Below are 10877 nucleotides of genomic sequence, written 5' to 3'. Positions count from 1 at the left end.
AATAAACAACAAAGTCGTCACTGCCTTCAGGAAGTGATAGGATAGGTGCGGAGGTTAACTTCTTCTTCAAAGTTTGGAATGCTGATTCGTGTGTGGGTTCTCAAATGAACTTCTTGCCCTTGTGAGTCAGTGCGGTCAAAGGACGCGCAATCAGAGAAAATCCTTCGATAAACCTTCGATAATAACCGGCGAGACCTAGAAATTGGCGAATATGCGTTGGAGTAGTGGGGGTCTCCCACTTGCTGATGGCTTCAATCTTGGCGGGATCAACTTTGATACCCTGGTCGCTCACAACATGGCCCAAAAACTGTACTTCCTTCAACCAAAATTCGCACTTGGAGAATTTGGCGTAAAGTTGCTCTTGCCTTAAGAGTTCAAGCACTAGCCGAAGGTGTTGCTCATGTTCTTCTTCGCTCTTAGAGTAGATGAGGATATCATCTATGAAGACGATAACAAACTTATCCAAGTAAGGCTTGCAGACACGATTCATGAGATCCATGAACACGGCAGGGGCATTTGTCAAACCGAATGGCATCACGAGGAACTCATAATGACCATAACGGGTCCTGAATACAGTTTTCATCACGTCACTTTCCTTCACCCTCAGCTGGTGATATCCGGATCGCAAATCGATCTTTGAATAAACGCTCGATCCTTGTAGTTGATCAAAAAGGTCATCAATTCGTGGAAGAGGATATCGATTCTTGATAGTCAATTTGTTGAGTTCACGGTAGTCGATACACATACGGAAGGATCCATCCTTCTTCTTTACAAACAACACAGGTGCGCCCCAAGGTGAGAAGCTTGGTTGGATAAACCCTCGATCTAATAGCTCTTGTAGTTGACTCTGTAATTCTTGCATCTCGGAAGGTGCGAGTCTATAAGGTGCGCGAGCTACAGGTGCAGCTCCTGGCACTAAGTCAATCTGAAACTCTACTGCTCTCTGCGGCGGTAATCCAGGCAATTCCTCTGGGAAGACATCAGAAAATTCGTTCACAATTCGAACGTCGTTCACGTTCTTCATCTCAGTTTCTACCGCTTTCACATGTGCTAGGACAGCAAAGCGTCCCTTCTTCATAATCTTTTGCGCTTTCACGCAACTAATGAGGTTCAACTTCGAGGTACATCTCTCTCCATAGATAACCAGTGGTTCGCCATCTCCTTGTGGTATGCGAAGTGCTTTATCTCCACAGATAACATCGGCCTTTATCTTGCTCAACCAATCCATACCGACGATCACGTCAAAACTTCCCAGTTTGATAGGTATCAAATCAATTTCGAAATCTGCACCAGCTATGTTGATAATAGCTCCACGACTAATATGGTCAACCTTTTCAAGTTTTCCATTTGCGACCTCGACAAGCATACTTTCCTTCAAAGGAACTAACGACCAATCTAACTTATCACAAAAATGTCTACACACATAGCTCCTATCGGCACCAGTATCAAATAGGACAGAAGCTAAAAGATTGTTGATCTTGAATATACCTGTCACCAAGTCGGGGTTGTCGCGAGCGTCCCTTGCATTAACATTGAAGGCTCTAGCACGTGGTGGTCCGCCATCCTTACGCTTGTTAGGACACTCGTTTCTGAAATGGCCCGTCTTTCCACATTCATAACACTTCTTAGGCCCATTGTTGTTGTGGTTTGGCTTCACATTCAAAGTGGTAACCTTGCAATCCTTGCCAACATGTCCAGATCGTTGGCACTTCTCACAGATAACATTGCAATACCCAGTGTGGTGCTTGTAGCACCTATTGCATTGTGGTAAGGTTCCCTTGTAGTTCGGATTGGTGCGGTTGTTGTTGTTGGGGTTGGTGTTGTTGTTGTGTATGTTGTTGTTTTGCCTGAACCCTTCATGTCGTTTTGCCGGGTTTTGATCATAGTTCCTACCCCTGTTGTTGTTGTGGTTGTTGTCCCATTTCCTCTTTTCACCACTAACAGTTTCAAACTTAGCCTTCTCCGGCTCGTCAAGGATGATTTGATTCAAGAGAGTATGCGCCATGCGCATTGCTTCGGGAACGCTTGGTGGTTTGGATGAGGTAACATTACCCTTGATGGACTTAGGAAGTCCCGAGAAGTATTTCTCCAAACGCTTAAATTCGGGGGTGACCATGTTTGGACACATAAGAGCCAATTCCAAAAACCTACGGTTGTAGCTGTTAAGGTCGTTCCCTACAGTTTTCAATTGCATAAATTCGATTTCCATCTTTTGAATCTCGGTTCTCGGACAGTATTCCTCGATCATAGCACATTTAAATTCTTCCCAAGGCGTAGCATACGCCTCATCAATTCCTTTCGCTTGGGCCATGGTATTCCACCATGTGAGCGCGCCATCAGACAGCGTGCAAGATGCAAATTTCGTTTTGTTAGCCTCAGAACAATTGCTAACCCTGAATACCGATTCCAACTTTTCGAACCATCTGGTGAGACCGACGGGTCCCTCAGTGCCACTGAAGTAGTGTGGCTTGCAGTTTTGGAATTCCTTGTAAGTACACCCATCTCGGACGACAGGTGGATTGACAGGCGGTGGTGGTGGAACTTGGGGTTGTCTTTCAGCTAGTGCAGCAGCGACTCGCTCGTTAATCATTTCCTCAATTTGTGCCGCGGTGGGGATAGATCTCCCGTTGGCCATGATGTTCTATACAAACATTTTGACTCAAGTCAAAATCCATTATGCAAATAATAATAATATAGTATATAACAACCAACATGAAAACAGCACAACACATGTTGATTAAGTAATGCAAGCATATATAAGTACCACAAAACCATGATATGATAACGTAAATAGAACACTTGCGCACAAAGTAACAACACAAATTCCATTCATTAATGATAATAAGTTCATACATTACAATAAGTTCGTACATTACATAAATGAAATATGAAATTACAAAAAGAGATTACAATACAGAATCTAGTACAAAGTCCTACGGCGATGGTGGGTACAAGATGTCCAAAACATGAGTCATCTGCTCCTCGAGCTCAGTAACTCGAGTCTGGAGAATCTCAATCTCCCGCCTCATTTCCTCATTAGAGGAAGATGGTGGGGCAGGTGGTGCTGGCGGTGCAGGTGGAGCCGGTGGTGCTGAAGTGGATGGTCCAGCTCTGGGTGGAGACGGTAATATCTGTGGATCGGCGGGGTACGGCACCAGCCGTTTACGAGCAGTGATCCTACGACGCCGACCATAAGCGTCAGTGACAGTTCGACCAGGAATTATGCCAGCGAAGCGATACCGCTTCTTCGGCGGGGTAGAAGGTGCCTGAATCGGTCGGTCAGCGGGATCCTCCTCATCACTGGAGTCGTCAGATGAGGTGTCGTCTGAAGAAGCATCGGTGGAAGAACCGTCGTCTGAATCATGCGGTGGTGGCGCGGGTGGCTCAACATATCCGAAAGCGGCCAACATCTGTCGGTGTCGGCCTGGCGTAATCACGGCTAAGCGGCCGTCGGCAGTGCGTCGGCAAGGTGTGCGCCAGTGATTACGGAAGGGTCCTTCCCCGAACTCCGCGGGGATCTCCATGCCACCAATGCGAGCCAGTTGCCTCAGGGGTCTGGAAGAAGACGCCGGGATAGGCACACTAGAGCTAGCTCCAGAACTAGAGGCGCCGGGGTCGCCAGTGGGTGTCGGGGCCGGAATGTTGGCAGCAGCAGCAGCAGCAACAGGTGCAGCAGTGGGTGGAACAACGGGGCCTGAGCCGCTCGGGATGTCAGTAGGTGGAACGTCCGACATCTGAACAAGGAAAAATAAATTTTCCATGTCAGTATGTCATAAAGCAAGCAAATAATAGGCCAACAGTTTAAATCATGTATAACAATAAGTAGCATGGCAATATCAGTAATCGTACGAAACTAGCATGCAATCGAAAGCAAGTAATAGCATGCAGTAGTGAAATCATGTAGTAGCATACGGCATATAGCAGTAACAGTAAGCAGCAGCATGCAGTAAGTTCAGCGGAAACAAGTAAACTAACAAGTTGTAGATTAGCCCTATTAGTGAATCCTACTCGGGTCGGTCTTAGACTCACTAATGCATCCTAATTCCCTACAACCAATGCTCTGATACCAAATGTGACGCCCCGTACTAAATCATCATGTACGGACCATCATCAACAGGATCATTACAAGGTTAAGTACTATATGCGTTTTCAAAACAGAGTTTGCATTCATTAATAAAAGTGACGTCATAACATACGTCAATTGTTTTACAAATCAAAGTATGCTTCACTAAGTAGAAGCATTAAATAAGTGTACGTGACCATAATGGTCGTTACATAACATAAGTTCATAAGAAAAAAGTTTGAATGCAACATAAGTAGTCATGCGATAACAACTCTAGGCAGCGGGTTCTACAGCACGACTAGTAAGATAGCGGAAGCGACTTCAAGCACCTGAGAAAATACATGCTTAAAAAGGTCAACACAAAGGTTGGTGAGCTATAGTTTAAGTATAACAGTAATGTAAGTAGGCCACGAGATTTCAGGGCTACAACGAGCGTTTCAAAAGTATGTAAAAGTATATGCTTAACCGTGGGCACCCGGTAACTAACTTAACGTTTAATGTACCCCCTTAAAGTGCACTTGGCAAGTGCGTATAACCTCGAAGTATTAAACACTCGTTAAATGCTAGCGCTACTAGCCCGAGTGGGGATGTCAAACCCTATGGATCCATATCTAAGATTCGCGTTCACGGTTCAAAAACCAATGATTAAACGTTACCGAGCTAAAGGGAATGTTTCTGCCGTTATATAACCCACACATATATAAAGTTTAAGTACTCGTGCCTAGTATGTAAAACATAAAATCCGCATGTATTCTCAGTTCCCAAAATAAGTTAAAGTAAAAAGGGAATGCTATAACTCACAATGATTAGTAGTAACGGTAAGGTAGTAGTCGGAAAGTGGTGTGCAAGTAACGGTCCAAACGTCCTCAACCTAAGTCAAATAGCACTAAGTCAATAAGTCGTCTCAAAAGGTTTACAAGTACGTAATTAAGGTCATAAGGGTCATCATCAATCATCATTAAACAAAAGGTAACAAGTAAGACTCGTTTATGAAAGTCGTTTAAAACAAAGGCTGACTTCGGTCAGTCACCACGGCCTCTACCCTTACTGAATTAAGGTGAGACCAGTGGTCATGGCTCCGTCTATGAGTCCCTTAAGTGTGGTAAAATTTACAGAAGTAAACTCGTCTTGGTTTGACCGTGGCGACAGTCTAAGTGCGAGTAGGTCAGAAATTTCTGCACAACGTTAAAGGACATGGTAACGATCGGAGGGCCATAAATCCTAAACCGTAACTCGGATTAAGACGAGTCCTATATGAAAAGTTATCTACTCGAAAAGTTCTATCTAAAAATCAAGGTTAGAACAGCCCAGGTCTACTGGTCTGTTCCAGAAGCATCAGGTCAGTAGGTTTTGGACAGAACAGTGGGTTTTGGAGAGTTCCGGTTGTCTCGGTGCTTGATGTTCATCACGGTTCTCATCCTTGATGCGTATAGCTTCAAGTGTACAACTCGTTGATGTGTTAACATCATTTTGACCAAGGTTTGTCCATCATAACTCAAGTGCAAGTGTTGTAAGTGTTTGATGAACCAAGGTTACATGTAAGTTTATGAACAAGTTCATGAACACTAAGAAAGATCACAACCAAGTGTTGGATCCATGATACTTGCACCAAAGTGTAAGCTCTTGTTGGTTTCATGTCCTTGTTCAAATGTGTAGTAAGCAACTAACAATAAGAAATAAAGAAAATGAATGATAAGCCTAAACCAACCATGAAGGTGGTATTTTAGTAACATACAACAAACAAGAACACAAGTAACAATTATAAAGATTATAAACTTTAAATCTTTTGAAACAAAATAAAGTAGAAAACTAACTAAATAAGAAAATGGTTCATAGTTGCTCATACTTTTAAAGATTCAACCCAAGTTGATCTTTAAGTGAAGTAACTTTAAAGTTACTTCAAGAACTACAAGTAATGAGTTTATACAACTATGAACTTTAATCTTTTGAAACAAAATATGTAAAACATAACTAGATAGATTATGTTCTTGATGTTCTTGTTATAACAAGATAAAGATGAAGAATCAAAACTAGAAAGTTAGATTCTTGAAAGTTAGTAAGTAAGTAACAACAACATGTAACAAGAATCAAACAACAAACAAAGATTGATGATGATGAATGCTTATGAAATCAGTTTTTAGCAAGGAAAAAGAGGAGAGAAAAGTTCATATTACTTACAAGTAAGTAGAGAAAAGTGAGAGAGAATGGTTGAGAGAAAATGGGAGATGAATGTGTGTTTGAATGAGAGAAAATACAAGTGGTGAAGTAATACAAAAATGAACCAAAAGAACTCCCTCCAAGGACATAGGGGGACGGTTTTTGCAGCAGAAAAATGGGGGGAGGGATTAGTTTGGTGGTCACTTGCAAGTAAAGCTTCAAAAGTTGGATAATGGGGATGCATGCATGGGAAGTGTATGTTAACTAGATTCCAAGTGAACCAAAACTAGCTAGTTAATGTTCAAGTATCACTTACACTTGTAAGAGTGGGCTAAAGGTCCACTAATAATAGTAGGGTGGGCTTGGAAGCCCAAGTCATGAGTCCATTTCATTAATTAAAGCCCAAGTTCAATAAATCTCTAGTTAAACCAAATAAAGCCCAAGTAATTAATCTATCACCTTAGTTAATTAAAATGATTAATAAAATTAATCATGAATGTAAATAATATCTTAAAATATTATTCGTGCAAGTTCCGGGTGTCACAAAGACGTTTCGGGCATTTAAAGTTCAAGTACGGGCAATTAAAGCAACATGTAAATGTAATAACATACATTCGTTTAATCAAGCGTATTAATAATAATAATTATTAATAAATAACGTAGGAAAAACCAGGGTCGTTACATATATACATACCTATACAGTAACACATAATAACACTAATAATAATATTATCGCTTATGTACATATAACTTTCTCGAAAACGGTCACTGTTAATATAGTTTACTATATTAATAAACAAACTTTATGTCTATTAGACATTACCTAATTGAATACTATATCTCTAGGTTGAGATCTCTGCTTACACACTCCATTCATACTACTTGCGTGGATTGCTTGCTTGCTATTAAGGTGAACTTCATAGCCCCTCTTTTTACTATTTCTTAACTGTTTTATAAACTTTGGGGTGAGAAACATGCTTGTTTTTAAAATGTTTTACGCTTAGACGCAAGTACTCAAACTTTCTTTTGATCAGTTCAAACTGTTTGCTAACATGCTTTGATTCATGCTTAATCCCTACCATGATATCGTTAGTTGCTACGTATAAAGGCAAGCTTAGTTATTGTGATAGCGCTATTGAGGGTGACGTCTCTATCCGGATAACTGCTGGTCAATGGATACATAATAACGATGAACAGCACGAATGTGATGTGTTTAGGGTAACTAATGGTTAGTATCGATATCATATACACCAGCACTATTACCGGACTGATTAAACCGCTTATTTAAATCTTGTGGTCTAAAACTTGTTATAACTATTAAACCTATGTTGTTCACTCAACCTTTTTGGTTGACTCTTTAAGCATGTTTTGTCTCAGGTGAAGATTGCTAAAGATTATTTGCTATTTGGACTTTGCTGCTTTTGGAGTCCGCATATATACATTCATATTATTGCATTAGAAAATTATAGTATACAATTGTAATGACTTAATACTTACCGCTGCTTATAAATACATTGGTTTTTAATTAAAATGTCTCATATAGAGTTGTTCTCGTTTATACATACCTGTGTTGTGATATTGTGTAGTCATATTTCCCCGGCCCTATTTGGGGGTATGACACCTAAATCGTACTACTCCTAAGTATGAGTAAGGGAAGTATAACCTAGAGTCGTATTTTTGAGATATCAGTGGAATTGAACCTATATTTGAGCCTAAAATAGTTAGGAATGAGTAGTGGTTACTTAATTTTGGAGTTTTCTAATTTATAAGACAGATAAAGTAAATGCGATAAAATTCGTAATTCAAATAAGGTTAAAGTGAGCGCATACTATGACTTCATCACACTGGTCCTAAACGCCCCTGTCATAAGACATGTCACTGGGTACTGCGTTAGGCTTGAAGATTCTGAATAGACATCAACGTCCCTTACCCCCGACACCTGTGCAGTCTGACTACAGGCATACACGTTCAGACGGCTCATCCAATTGAGCGACTCGGTTGGGTGACTTATTAACATTCCACAATGGTCTAAAATTTCTTAAGTATAATAGAATACATGGTTTACCATATCCGAGAGACGTGATGTGTTTCAATGCTTTCGTTAAGGATTGGTTTTTAAAAGATAGTTAGGCCCTTAAAAAGAGTCCAACCATAAAGAACACCATGGCCAAGTCAAGCTGACTTCCATGAACACGTTCGGTTATCCTAACGGTCCAATCCTTTATGTGTCTAAACAAACAGTTCCTTAATTAACTAAGAATCCCTCAAGCAGGGTGCAATGATTGAGACCGCGTTATGGTGCAGTGTACTAATCAACACTGACCGGGTTCCATGGCCATACTTAGCAGAGGTACAGCTTACAACTACTGCTGTGCTTCAGCGTGCACGTACGAAGTTTATATGCGTCGTGACTACACTAGCATGGTCTGGGACCGACAATGTACTAAGGGTCTAGTCAGATGTTTCACTACGAAAGACTCCTCAGTCGGAATCTAAAGCTTGATAGACTTACTACAACCGATGTGCCTCAGTCGATTTTACGTTGTATCTGATAGACTTCTCTTACCAAGGGGTGACACAGATAGTGTACTCTGAATCGGAGTTCGCAACTTCCTAATCACAAAGCCAATAACTACGTTCTATTAGTTGGAAAATCGATTGAGTTTAAAACATAATCGGAAAGCATTTCAACAGCATACACAAACCATAATATTATTTTGGCATTATAACTGCTTACATCATAGCATACACTAAAGATAACTACTCGCTAATCATGGCAACAATATCATATAACATAATGATAGACGACATTATATAAAGATAAGGGATAAAAGTACCAGTAGATTAAACGAGTTTCGAATACAAAAGTGACAACTTCAAGACTCCAGACCGCTCATAATACAATCTTCAGCGTTCTTCTCCGGGTACTAGGTTTCCCGCACGGAGTCGAAGGCCTTGAGAGTATGACTAATATTGTACAAGAGAGAGAAAGAAGTGAATTGAAGTGTGTGTTGGAATGAATGACAAAGACCCTTTAAATAAGCAAGATTTTTGGCTGCAAACGACTGGCAGGCCGTTTGGCAGGCCATTTTTGGAGGCCGTTTGCTAAGGCAAGTCGTTTATCGAGCCCGTTTGTTCTGACCGTTTGGCAGGCCGTTTGCCATACTGGCAGGCCATTTGGCAAGCCATATGGTAGGCCGTTAGCTGACCTGGTCAGCCTGATTTTCCTGGATCGTAACTTGATTTCTTGTCTTTCACCGTTTTTGCTCTAGAATCTTCGTTTTAGCTCCGATCCTCTTGATTCTTTTTGCACCGTCTTCGTAATTACTTGTTCTTCAATTCTAACCGACGAAGTGGGTATTTTACCGACAAAGTTCGAATCTTTCTTGTTTTTGGGCCTTAATACCGGGGTGAAAACGTGACTTTTTAGCCGATATCACATTCGCATTGAAATTTAGAAAACAAAAACAAGGTCATTAAATAAAATATACTTCAAAATAGTTTAACAGCAATGAACAAAGTAAATGACCTTCAAAAATTATTAAATAATCGAAAACGTTTAAAAATACGAATGTATATTTTTCACTAGAAAAGTTGTAAACAATGCTGGATTTCACTCCAGTAATAGCAACAAGCAGGCATAGTGACTTCGGCTAGCGGAAGGATTACCTCTAAAGACCTGAGATAAAAACATGTAAAAGGTAAAAAATATTAAGTGAATCTACAGGTTTAGTAAAACATTTATCGTAAGTTACGCCATGAGATTTCTTTGAAAGCATCGTAAAAATTATACATTTATCATGAGCACTTGACTATAAGACGTTAACCCGCGGATAGCTCATTTCCTACACATCTTCCTTTTACCCTTTCTAAGCATACACTGATCAAGTGTACAAGTTACAATAGAATAAGCACCCCGTGCGTTGAGGCGACGTTTGTCAAACATAACGGTACCGTCCCTATAAGTCGAGCTTACGTAAAGTAATTAATATAATCAAGCTAAGGGATTTATGATCTGAACTCATATGTATATCGTTTAGTCACTCGTGCCTAATATGTAAAACAATTGAAATAGCATGTTATCTCATCCCATGAAAATGTAGTAGGGATTGTAGACTCACCTTTGGAAATGCACAGAAAAACTCTTAGTAAAACGGTATGGTAGTCGGACGATCACGATCGTAAAACGCAATCTAGCCAATTAGGTTACCTTAAGTAGAAAAATATGTCACACTATGTCAATACGTACGCATATTCCTAGTGCTCAGACTGACTCGAAACGTAAGAAAAAGACAACTAGTCCAAGCAAGTCAACATAAGTCAACCAAAGTCAAACTTGGTCAAAGGAGTCAACTAAAGTCAACCATATCAGTAGGTCATTCAATCTTGGTCAACATGTCAATCCTAAGTCAACTAACATGTTTTAGCTCACAGTTTGTCGAGTACGCGTTCACAGTTTATCGTTTAGTATAAAATTCATGCACAAGTTGGAAACAACGCACATAATTCATAGCACATAAATCATGGTAATATGACAAACTCCAGATCACAACTAACCTCATAAATGTTTCCAAGGAGCCTAGCCAGGGCCTCATACGATGTCTACAAGTCGGGTTTCAGAAAGGGTTTAGTTAAGGTTTACCAAATCAGTTTCTGC

This window comes from Rutidosis leptorrhynchoides, chromosome 4 (genome assembly GCF_046630445.1).
Source record: "Rutidosis leptorrhynchoides isolate AG116_Rl617_1_P2 chromosome 4, CSIRO_AGI_Rlap_v1, whole genome shotgun sequence".
NCBI lineage: Eukaryota > Viridiplantae > Streptophyta > Magnoliopsida > Asterales > Asteraceae > Rutidosis > Rutidosis leptorrhynchoides.
This window is presented reverse-complemented; position numbering follows the sequence as displayed.